Source organism: Mytilus galloprovincialis, chromosome 9 (genome assembly GCF_965363235.1).
Source record: "Mytilus galloprovincialis chromosome 9, xbMytGall1.hap1.1, whole genome shotgun sequence".
Taxonomy (NCBI): domain Eukaryota; kingdom Metazoa; phylum Mollusca; class Bivalvia; order Mytilida; family Mytilidae; genus Mytilus; species Mytilus galloprovincialis.
In genome coordinates, this window is record NC_134846.1 from 42,702,186 (window position 1) to 42,715,707 (window position 13,522).

Sequence of the window (13,522 nt, forward strand, 5' to 3'; positions counted from 1 at the left end):
TGGATATCTTCAACGAATTTTTATATATCCCTGGCAGTTTTCGGTATACATCAGACTCTGACATTGAGGAGAACAAATACCATGGATGTGTTGTCTTTTTTTTCTAATACATTTAAATATAAAACGTTTACTTCATATAAAGCCTCATCTATATAACATTATATATAATTTATTGTGTCAAGTAAATATTTGGATCAGAGAAATATTTGGCGAAGGAGAGAGAGAGACATATAGACTTATATCGCGGTGTTTGGTCTCTTGTTGTTCATGTCAAAATGTGATGGGAGGAAACGTTTCCCCTTCGTTTTATATATATTCCATAATGATATTAGTTAGATATTTAATCCAATCCAAACTAATAATAGTTTTTTTTTTATCTCGCATCTTTTTATATTAAATCATTTTAACTCAAAACTATAGTCATTGAAATAACTTTCTGAAATAAAACCCTAACATACTTGTATATCAGACGCTTAACAAAACGATATACCATACGATTGATGAAACGCTAAACGATATAACATACCATACGATAAACGAAACGCTAAACGCTAAACGATACCATAAACCATACGACAAATAAAACGATTAACAATACCATGAAGCATACGTCATAAAAAACCCTCAACGGTGACATTTATCATACGATGAACGAACGATGAACGAACGCTGACCGAACGTTGTACGGACGCTATACGAACGATGTACGGACGATGACCGATCGCTATACGAACGATTACCGAACGCTGTACGTACGATTCCCGAACGAAAAAAGTGTTAACTTTTACGTTATAGGGACTGTAGTATCTAGAAGTAAATTTTGTAAAATGACAAATCCATTTTTTCCATATTTTACTTTAAATGGACTTTTTTTTCTGCCAGGAAACAACACATTCACTCTGTGGTTAAATTTTTTAAAATTTTGATAACTTTCTTATACTATTTTTTATTTGTACCAAACTAAGACAGAAGCTTGTTTATGATCAAAGCTAGTATCTAGAAGGAAATTTTGTTAATATTTTGTACCGGTGTATCTGTATTTTACTTATAAATGGACTTAGTTTTTCTTCCAGTTAACATTACATCCAGTCTGCAGTTAAAGTTTTTAAAACATTTATTAGATTCATAAACTATCCAGGATTTTTTACCAAACTTAGACAGAAGCTTCCTTCAATCCAAACATGGTATCAAGCAGAATATTTTTATTGATTTTTTCGCTCATTTTTGTTGATCCTGCAATTTACAGCAAAAGTAGGCGAGACACTGGGTTCCGCAGAAACCTTACAAAGGACAAGGTACGATAAGCATCAGAGAACGGCCCCCTAATTTCGTTCAAATTAAAAGTGACTTGCTATTAAATATAATACATTATTTTTAAAGTTTAAAACCTATATTTTTGTAAACATTAATAGATTTTTCAACTTCCGTTGATATTATTCATGCCCTGTTGCTGTTGTAGCAGACAGAGTTATTAGTTAATTTTTAGCTCCCTTTGGTAAAACTCTAAATTTCATATTTGATGTATTTCATTGTTAATTAATTTACATGAAGCTTATTAAGGATACAGTTGTTAAATTACATAGCTTTTGCTATTTTAATTCATTGGTTAAAGATATTTATTTAAATTGTAAAGTTTAAGATTTGCATTGTTGCAAAACCTTTGATTACCTTCTTCGAAAGACTTATATATTTTAGACAATTGATTTGAAATTATTATGTTGAATCCTCTGAGGACTGACATTCAGTCCAACCAAGGAAAGCCAGGCTTTCCAACCAAGGATCCATAGTACGTAAGTGCATTTGCTACATGCCTCCTTAGTACGGGTTAATTTGAAGTGATTGAATGCTCCATTTCTATTCACCTTTGACTTTACATAATAAAAGTTGTACTTTGTTGAATAAATTATATATTGTTTTCAGTTTTTGGTTTTCATTTACTTAGATATATTATAGCGCATCACTTTTGGCATCAGTCGTTTTCCGCACACATCAGTTTACAAACTAGAATTAGCTGTGGTCCGCATCCCCGAATCTTAGGCAGAATTGTTCCTGCTACATTTGGTAGTGCGGGTGGGGTGTGGAATTCTAAAGCAGCTTTTCTGGTTTGTAACTGATCAAAATTATATAAGAAATGGAGCAGACATTTGAGTCAATGTTTGGTGCCATGCACTGGATATGACAGTCCTAATCAGAGCAGTTTTGAATAGTTGTTCCTTGGGTATTTTATTTTCATAGTTTGGTTTATTTTGTAAATGTTTATTCAGTTATGATTAGGTTTGAAGAAAAACCTTGTTTGTTTGATGGTATCAGTATTGATATTACAGATTATTTTGTTCATTTTGAGACAGTTTCTCTATGGAATCAGTGGAATGAATTTGAGAAGGCATGTCAGTTGGTAATGAACTTGAGAGGCGATGCTCAAACTATTTTACGTTTCTTAAAGAGGCCACAGTTGTATAATTATGACTGCTTGAAAAATGTTCTCATTCAGAGGTTTAATCCTAAGGAGAGGGTGGCATATTTTAAATTTCAACTGCGAGTTTGTAGTTTGAAGGAAAATGAAACAATTTCAGAATTTGGTCAGCGTTTCAAGATACTTGCTCACAAGGCTTATCCTGATAATTTTTCCGATTTGGATTCATATTTTACTGACTTATTTACATCATGTTTGAATATTGAGATGGCTAAATTTGTCACATTTAAGCACCCTCATAATTTAGATGAGGCTTTATCACTTGCCATTGAATATGAAGCTGTTCATTTTTCTGGTGATTCAGAGACTATTGATGAGTCAGAAAGTTCAGTTTGTTGTAATACTGTTCACACGAGTTTTGAAACTTTAATTAGTATATTGATGAGGCGATTGAGGTCACGAAGAAAGCGTAAACCTAAGAGATGTTTTAAATGTCACCAGTCAGGTCATGTCAGGTCTAAGTGTCCAAATATGTCTATCAAAGTTCATGCTAGAGATGAAAGGTCTGCAGATAGTCAAGTAAAGCTCTCAGAAATAGGTGGGATGTTAAGGAATGATCATTGTAGTTCAGATTGTGTTACCTTTGTTTAATGTTTGTTTTGACATTGTGTTGTAGATATATAGTTTTAATTTATATTTATTTCAATATGGCTGTTTGGATATTCTTTTTCCAAGAGAGGGATGTCCCACATCCCAATTTGTTCTATTTTCATTTTCAATACTGGCTTGAATTATGGCTGATCTTCTGTGTAGTTTGAAGTGTAGACTGTTAGCTAGTTGTAGTTGGAATTGGCTTGTTTTATGAGTTGATGCTCGTTTGTCCGGATTGTAATCTCTAGCTAAATATTTATTATTTAGAGAGTTTACGGGAGACCGACTTCTTGACTTTTGTCATGGCAGAAACCAATAGGGTGAACGTTAAGTTTGAAGTTAGGAACACTTCTAGCCTGTACAGATGGCTCTGATCCATTATTTAGAAACTTGCACAAAATTTGGGCATCGTCCATTTTATTTTGAGAACCTTGCATATAGATGGACCCGATCCATCTCCGGTGGCGCAACGTCTGTGTTACCGTTATCAACAACGTTGGAATGCAGTAAAAGAACCCGGTGGTACACGTCAAATGTGCCACTGTGAGATCAACATTGGTGGACATTGACTGGTACAACTTTTCATGGATTTCAACATTAGCTGTGCCATTACCCTGTATGTGCCGTACCACTGATTCTGAAGCCTACATACCAAGAAGACTTAAAGTCGCGTCCGTTAACAGATGGACCTGCTTCTGATGTGTGTTGGTGTATGCGTTAAACAGTGACATTTATCTAAAAGTGATAGTTTTACATTTGCTTGAAAGACATTTTATCTGATGAACGTTGATAGACTTTTGTTTAATCAAATTTTCAAATGTTATTGCATTTACATTTGTTTTCAAAGGGAGGAGGAGGGTATCAGACTGGTGTAGCGGTCTCTTTGAACATTCTCGTGATTCAACTTTATTAACTGATGTATTTTGGATTTAATGTTTGATCCTGACATTTCGATTTTGCGTGCGTATTGATGCAGATACATGAATTTGATAGACATTTCAGTTTGCAGACTTTAATTGATGAAATTTTTCGTTTGTCTTAGGGGGGAGGAATGTAGCAGACAGAGTTATTAGTTAATTTTTAGCTCCCTTTGGTAAAACTCTAAATTTCATATTTGATGTATTTCATTGTTAATTAATTTACATGAAGCTTATTAAGGATACAGTTGTTAAATTACATAGCTTTTGCTATTTTAATTCATTGGTTAAAGATATTTATTTAAATTGTAAAGTTTAAGATTTGCATTGTTGCAAAACCTTTGATTACCTTCTTCGAAAGACTTATATATTTTAGACAATTGATTTGAAATTATTATGTTGAATCCTCTGAGGACTGACATTCAGTCCAACCAAGGAAAGCCAGGCTTTCCAACCAAGGATCCATAGTACGTAAGTGCATTTGCTACATGCCTCCTTAGTACGGGTTAATTTGAAGTCATTGAATGCTCCATTTCTATTCACCTTTGACTTTACATAATAAAAGTTGTACTTTGTTGAATAAATTATATATTGTTTTCAGTTTTTGGTTTTCATTTACTTAGATATATTATAGCGCATCACTTTTGGCATCAGTCGTTTTCCGCACACATCAGTTTACAAACTAGAATTAGCTGTGGTCCGCATCCCCGAATCTTAGGCAGAATTGTTCCTGCTACACTGTAAAGACCTCAAGATTCTGGAAAAGGGCAGAAAAATGGCATTTTCCAAACCTTTTTCTGCATTTTAAGCTATGAGCGTACCTACGACCCACGATCATATTTATACCAGGCATTCCTTGAACATAAATGTTGATGCAGTTCAAATATTTTAGTGGGTCGTAAGTACGCTTATAGTTAAAAATTCAAAAAAGTGACAAAAAATCGTCGTTGTTTTCATTGAATCATCGAAATTTTTAACCGAACTGCGGACCGGAGATGATTTCCGGTATTTACTAGATCCGACGACGGAAATGTATTCTTGCTACGCTATAATAATGGCTAGTTTCTTTAGGAAGAAAAATAAACATATTTGAGACAGGAAAACAGGATATTCCTTTACTCATTATTCTTGAATTTAAAGTGACATTTTAGCAGACCGTCGAAATATGACCCAAAATTAGACGGAACTGTGATAAACTTCAGAGAAATACTGGGAACGTTATTGTGAATGAATATAATAACTGGTTCATACTCAAAAAGTGCATATATGTATTTTGTTTCATAATTGACAAAATCGTCGCCCTGGAATGGTTTAATCTCCGTTGACACTTTTGTGAAAAGTGCTTTCTTTCACGTCCGCATTTCTACCAAGTATGGCATGCCAAGTTAACATTTTAGACAATCGTTTAATAAAAATACAGATGGCGAAAATAAACTACAGAACTGTGAATAATAACATACATTGTTATTCATATCACATAAGTAGACACCATGTGACAATTTTAATTAGTTAATTGTGTAAGTGTAACAATAATCAAGATTAAACAAAACTATCCAACACTTTTATGATCTAAATTATGTATCTTGAGTTAATATTTTTTTGGTCATGGTGTTGAATTTATTGGACTTATTATTTGTAATTGTCTCTTGCCTTCTCGTTGTTCTATCTTGACGACAACGCGTGCTACTTCGTATTTCTTCTAAAATAACAGCACTACATGTATAATGAATTTAAACATATTCAAAAGAATAAAAGCTTCTTTTATTTTTTAATCAGATATTTACACGTCAAAGAAAATAAAATAAGACTATTGAATATGAAAGGAATAAAACGCATCATAATTAAAGATATCTAACTTGCTTGTAAGACGTGTGTTTCGCATACAAAAGACTCATCAGTGACGGTCGAATAAAAAATGTCAAATGACCATATTAAAAAGGCTCAAAATTCCGATTTTTTTTTTTTTTTAGTGAATAAAGGTTATTTATTCCTGAATATATTATCCGTAGTTTTTGCAAACAATATACAGTTTTGTTAACAGTTAATTCATAAAAGTTACTATTTCAATAATAATTCATGTTTACACATGCTAAGTGCTAACTTTTGGACATCATGTTGCTGCATGGGTTGTTTGTTTCATTAATTGTTATTGTGCTATACCTTAAAAGGTTACAGTCCGTTGGAAGACATATTACCCTAACTTGACACTCCGATCCAACTAGTTTTTGTTCTTACCCCTTAATGCAAATTGATTAACGGAAATCAGCAAATACCAATTTTTAAGTCTTAAGTTTGACCAGGCCGGTGTCAGAACCCACGATATCAGGCGTTTTAATTCATTTATTATATTTATTAAATTGTACAATGAATTAATAAAAGGGTGCATACTGTAAGAATCCATCTTATATGAATCCGCGCTTAAACATACACATCCACCCAAAAGAAATAACTTTTGCAACATAGAGTGGGAGGCCCATATTCGCCGGGGACACAATTTCGCCGTTTTATGATTTTGAGGTATAAACACTTCAAAGGATGTCTGAAATGGAAGAAAATATGCCGATAAATTATAATTTTATAACAAATATGATTATTTTTTAAACTTTAACAAAATTACGGCACTAACTGCAAAAGACCGAAAAACGGACAACAATTTTCGGTCAATTTCCTGAATGAAAAACAGGATTTTCAAAGATTTTTTTCTTAGTAATTTTTTGACTGATTGGCCTAAATTTCTGTTTTTTACACCTTTGAAATGTCTGCTGTTCATCTATAATGAAATTTATTTGATAAATATTATAAAAAGCTGCATTTATTTGGTTTTAAATAGATGTGTAAAAACGACGAATATGTGCCCCCCCCCCCCCCCCCATTGACAAAACTTCAGGAAATTTCAAGCACCCTTTAATCTAACTTTACAGATGATTATTTTCAAACAAACATGTTTTCAAGCTTAGGAATGTTTTGAATTTGAAGTTATCTTCATATAGAAATATCAGTATACTTCAAAAACATAACTATTCTTCTTCTTTTTTGGAATTTTATTCTCATACACACTTGTCCCGGTCTACACTTATTTAGTGTTTATACATTGACTTATGATATTTGGCATATACAGTGTATAGCCATGACTCAAATATCATAACAGTCTAATTTTGTTTATTTTCTTTGGTTACATCTTCTGACATCAGACTCGGACTTCTCTTGAATTGAATTTTAAATGTACGCATTGTTATGCGTTTACTTTTCTAAATTGGCTAGAGGTATAGGGGGAGGGTTGATATCTCATACACATGTTTAACCCCGCCGCATTTTCGCGCCTGTCCCAAGTCAGGAGCCTCTGGTCTTTGTTAGTCTTGTATTATTTTAATTTTAGTTTCTTGTGTACAATTTGGAAATTAGGTATGGCGTTCATCATCACTGAACTAGTATATATTTGTTTAGGGGCCAGCTGAAGGACGACTCCGGGTGCGGGAATTTCTCGTTACATTGAAGACCTGTTGGTGACCTTCTGCTGTTGTTTTTTCTATGGTCGGGTTGTTGTCTCTTTGATACATTCCCCATTTCCATTCTCAATTTTAATATCATTATGACATTTACCGTTGATCTCAAGGTCCAATTAATTGACCTTTAACTTTCATGGTTAAATGATTGTCCAACCCTTAAACCATATATGTTCTTACAGGCTATGCCAGTTTTTTTACTGCACAATAGGCTTAATTTCTTAGGTCAATTAATGCCTCGTTAATAACTCCAAAAATGATTTATACACCCCCCTTTTTTGCCTTGATAAGTCGTTTCTAATTCACCATAGGTTTTGTACCCATGCAGAGGACACATTCCAACCCCTACATCATATTAAATCGTAATTGCCTGGATTAGACATTTTATTCCACACAATGTCTGTAAGTGGTACAAGTCACGTCTCTTTCGTTCCATTAACTGTTAATTATCTTTAAAAGCTGTTCAAACTCATCTCAAATTATTAAATTCTATATATTCTTGTTTTCATGAAAAGACTTTCACATTGAAACAAAGATTTTGTAGTGGTCTACAATTTAAAAAAATGTTTGATGTTGCTTAGCAAGATGTGGGATTCTATACTCGATATAGGATTCGTCCAAAAAATAATGATAATCTAGATGTTTATATTACAGTGTAACACCGTATTAGGAAGTATATTCTTAAAAAATAACTAAGCTCATACTTATAAAAATATAAAGAACCTATTATTGCATGGTTGATATGCACTTTTTATGTAACTTAGTTGTTGATCAGCGTGTAGTGACCTACAATTGAACTAAGTTTTCATTTCTAACTAAACATGTTCACAAACAGACAATCTGCATTGCGGTCAATTTAATTTGTTCAATAAAATGACTAATTGATTTGTAGTTGGCTTTAATTCAAACATGTTTTGCTGTTGCTAAACAACACTTGTGTTGCTATGCTCAATACGGAATTTGTAAAGAATAAAAAAAGATGTATATGAAAAAACATTGGAATGAAACACCAAATGGAAAGAAAAATCTTCAAACAACAGCTTAATTCATACTGAAGAGGGGCAAGAACCAATTTTTTAACCGTTGCTAGGCAACATTTCTGTTGCCAAGGTTGTTTTTAAGCAAATAATAAACAAAATCAAAGGGTATTTTTATTTGTGACTTCAAGTTCTTCTTGTACAAACAATATCATGTGCAAATATTTAAATTTTTACTGATAAAGCAATTAATATGTGATAATTTTCATTCTTAATAAAAACCGTTGCTAGGCAACCTTCCTTTCACCGGAACACAATAAAATCATTATTTTTCAAGTGTCTACACTAAGACCATCATTGATATCAATTTAAACTTATTTGGAGAGGGGGCCAAAAATAGCCCTTATCATACCTTGTCCTTTTTAAGTAGCAACAAACAAAAGAACTATGTCAATTGGACACGCTTTGATACTATATCTACGCTTGAATTTTTACTTGATAAAATTTTTGTTCGCTTTGGAGATTCTGTATATCGTCAATTCCAATGGAGACTAACTGTGCACCACTTATTGTGGAATTGTTTTTGTATTGTTATGAATTACAATTTATGACTAAAATCAGCAAAGACCCATGGAAACAACATTTGATACAAAAATTTAACAATACTTTTAGATATTTGGATGATATATTGGCTCTCAATAACGACGACTTCAGTATGTAAACTAAAGAAATTTATCCTGTTAAACTTACTTTAAATAAAGCTAATACTAACAATGACCACTGCCCTTTCCTCGATCTTGATATCCATATCGTTAACGGGAAGCTTAATACAAAAATTTATGCTAAAAGAGATGATTTTTCATTTCCTATCATTAATTAACCATTTTTAGATAGTGACGTTCCCTTGTCACCATCTATCTTATGGTGTTTATATATCTCAACTTGTATGATTTGCTCGTGTATGTAACAATGTATTAGATTTTAGTGATAGAAATTTATGTATTACTGAAAAATTATTACACCAGGGTATTAGATATCACAAAATAGTCAAAACATTTACTAAATTTTATCATCTGTTTAAGGAAATAATTTGTAAATATAACCCAACATGCTTATACGTTCAGATATTTCACATCCAATCTATTATGGTAATATTCTTTACAAAGCACAAAAATGTCAGTATTTACCTCAAAAGTTAACAAAACCTTTAAACAGACTTATCAAGAAGGGATATATAGTTACAATACTGTTGTCAGGTCATTAAAGATTGTATAATTTGCTTTAATATTAATGCACTTATAGTGTCTTTGCATTGGAATTAAACACATTTATTATAAAACCAGTTGTTGGCATGACAAGGGTTATGTTCTTATATATTTCATGATGGTATGATACTAACAGGAGGGATTGTGCCTGATATTCATATTCATTTTAGTTTCTTGTGTATAATTCGGAGTTCAGTATGACGTCCATTATCACTGAACAAGTATACATATTTGTTTAGGGGCCAGCTGAAGGACGCCTCTGGGTGTGGGAGTTTCTCACTACATTGAAGACCCATTGGTGGGCTTCAGCTATTGTCTGCTCTATGGTTGGGTTGTTGTCTCTTTGACACATTCCCCATTTCCATTCTCAATTTTAAACATTCAGACAACCACTGTGGGACACATAAACATATCTGTTGAAATATGACAGGAAATAGTATATGACAAGGAAAAAACAGAGCTTTGAATTATCAGGCTATATAGGTATTTTCTTGGCTAAATACAGCTTTGCGAAAAATACATTACTGTGTGATATATTTTTATACTGCTAGTACATCAAATTCCTGTTAACTGAATTCTTATAGCTTGAGTATCATAAGTGAGGTGTAGCTCACAGTAACACTTGTTTTTTTTAGCTCACCTGGCCCAAAGAGCCAGGTGAGCTTTTCTCATCACTTGGCGTCTGTTGTCCGTTGTAGTTAACTTTTACAAAAATCTTCTCTGAAACTACTGGGCCAAATTTAACCAAACAATCATCATTTTGGGTATCTAGTTTAAAAAATGTGTCTAATGACCCGGTATACCAACCAAGATGGCCGTCATGGCTAAAAATAGTACACAGGGTAAAATGCAGTTCTTGGCTCATATCTCTGAACCAATGCATTTAGAGCAAATCTGACGGGTAAAATTGTACATAAAGATCTTTCTGCCCTGAAATTTCCAGACCAATCAGGCAACCTGTTGTTGGGTTGCTGTCCCTGAATTGGTAATGTTTAAAACATTTTGCAGCAGCTTTTGGTTATTATCTTGAATATTATGATAGATAGAGATAAACTAAAAGCAGCAATAATTTTCAGCAAAGATCTACAAATTAGTAGAGGCATTGCCCTTTAGAGTCAATTTTTACCAATTTTCAGAAATTTGGTAAATATTTGTAAATTTTTACAAAATATTTTCCACTGTTACTACTGGGCCAAGTTCATTACAAATAGAGATAATTGTAAGCAGCAAGAATGTTCAGTAAGGTAAGATCTACAAACACATCACCAAAACACAATTTTGTCATGAATCCATATGTGTCCTTTGTTTAAAAAGAGGGACGAAAGATACCAGAGGGACAGTCAAACTCATAAATCGAAAATAAACTGACAACGCCATGGCTAAAAATGAAAAGGACAAACAGACAAAAAATAGCACACACGACGCAACACAGAAAACTAAAGAATAAACACGAACTCCACCAAAAAATAGGGGTGATCTCAGGTGCTCCGGAAGGGTAAGCAGATCCTGCTTCACATGTGGCACCCGTCATGTTGATTATGAGATAACAAATCCGGTAAATACTCTAATTCGGTAGGTCACATTTATGAAAGGGAAGGGGATTGTAGTTACGACGTAAGGAACATATCCGATATCATTTGTGAAACGGTTATTCCATAACGGTCAACCAACTCGTGATGGCGTCCGTAAAACTAACGAAGAGATGATTTCAACTTCACCATTTGGAACTCTTGATTTTATAGCTTCCCTGTGAACAACAACCCTCTATCAAGAAAATCATGATAAGAAATGCAAGCACGGGAATATCGTATCAATTGGGAGATGTATACACCGTATGCAGGTGCTGCTGGAATGTTACTACTTAGAAATGGAAAGTTCCCAATTGGAAAGTTGAAATCATCTCTTTTGTCGTAAACTTTTGTTTTAAATCGACCTCCACTGTCAATTTCTAGATGTAAGTGAAGACATGAGGCCGACTTAACTGTATCTGTTGTATCCTTTATCTCTAGTTCAATGGGATAGATGCGTTCGACATAGTCACCAAATTTTGAATTATTTAGTGAAAAAGAATCATCAATATAGCGGAAAGTAGAGTTAAAGGATATTGCTAACTTCTTATCTTTCTTCCTAAGAAGGTCCTGTATGAAGTCAGCCTCATTATAATAAAGAAACAAGTCGGCAAGAAGAGGGGCACACTTCGTTCCCATTGGAATGCCGATAGTCTGTTGAAAAACACGTCCTCCGAACGTAACAAATATATTGTCAATCAAGAAATCAAGCATCTTGATAATGTCAGTTTCAGAGAATTTTTTGTTTGAATCGGAGTGATCCGTTACAAGTAGGATTTATTCCTTCCTAAGACAAGATCGATACTTGTATCTTCGTTGGCCATTCTTTTGTATGAAACTAAACAATACCAACTCTTTCAATTTGTCTTTTACTTTGGAATGTGGAATACTTATATAAAGTGTAGAAAAGTCAAATGTTTTAATACTATTTACAAGATGAAAGAGAGTTAGATTGTATGTACTCTTAAAGATCTTGTTAAGTATCCACATCTGATTCACGCCACCTCTAGAATAGGCAGTTTCACAATAACTTTGAAGCCCGTCATAGATTGCTGATAAAATAGATGTTAATAATTTAGAAAAAGGTTTCGTGGAGCACTTGGAAGACCCAACAATATACCGTTGTTTGTAAGGACACTTATGCAGTTAAGATACCAATAGAGGGATGGAAGATCCAGTTTATCATCTTTGGTTGAAATTCCAAAGGAACATAGAACAGACCTATGATTATCAAGGATTTCCTCTTTGGTAAGTGTCGTGAGGGTATATGTTGGGTTTCGAAGTGAATTGTCAGTACCAAATTCGCTTATCAAGCAGTTAATGTAATGAGTTTTACACACAAAAACGTTGTTGATTGGGTCTTTATCTGCGGGGAAGACAACATATTTGTCATGAAGGTAGGATAGGGAAGTGTTAATATGCACATGTACATAGACCAAGGTGAGCGATACAGGCTCTTTGAAGCCTCCAGGTTTTTTGTCTCTGTGGGTATAGTTAAATGGTAAAATGGCAATATAGAATCTGTCAACTGAGAACAATCTATAGGATAAATTGTTCTATATAACGATCTTTGACGAATTATTGTTGTTTAAAAAACCTATAAAGGACAGATTGAACATAAGATCTACAAACGAGTCCTTATCGTTGAAATTTTCTATCGACTGATGACGGAGTTTATTGCCTCTTAATCAAATTGTAACACATTATTTCATTTTTTTTTTACCTTGACCTTATTTTCTCGTTACATTGCTCAGTATTATTGTTTGGTTTTGGTCTGTTTTTCTTAAACTATAAACAATAGGTCAACTATATATGTTGTATGGAAGGATTGTAAGCTGTACATGTCTGCCTGGCATGATTCAACTGATTAGTTTTCTTGGTTAAGACTTTTTCTTAGAAACTACATGCAATAGGTCAACTATATTTAATGTACTGAATGATTGCAAGGTGTGCATGTATTTCTTGTTTGGTTTATATGACCTTGACGTCATTTTCTAGGATCATATTAGTTGTAGTTCAGCTTTATACTAGTATTTAGGACTATCAACATAATATCAATGATAAGTAGAGAAGGCGCGACATTTCAGCGTGTGCACTCTTGTTTTTTTAAGTTAAAAATAATTTGGCAACTGAAATACGGTTTAACTTCGGGTATATAATTATGATTTTCATGCTAATTTTTTTAAAGTTAACTGTTGATGCAATGTTGAAATAATCGATACTACAAG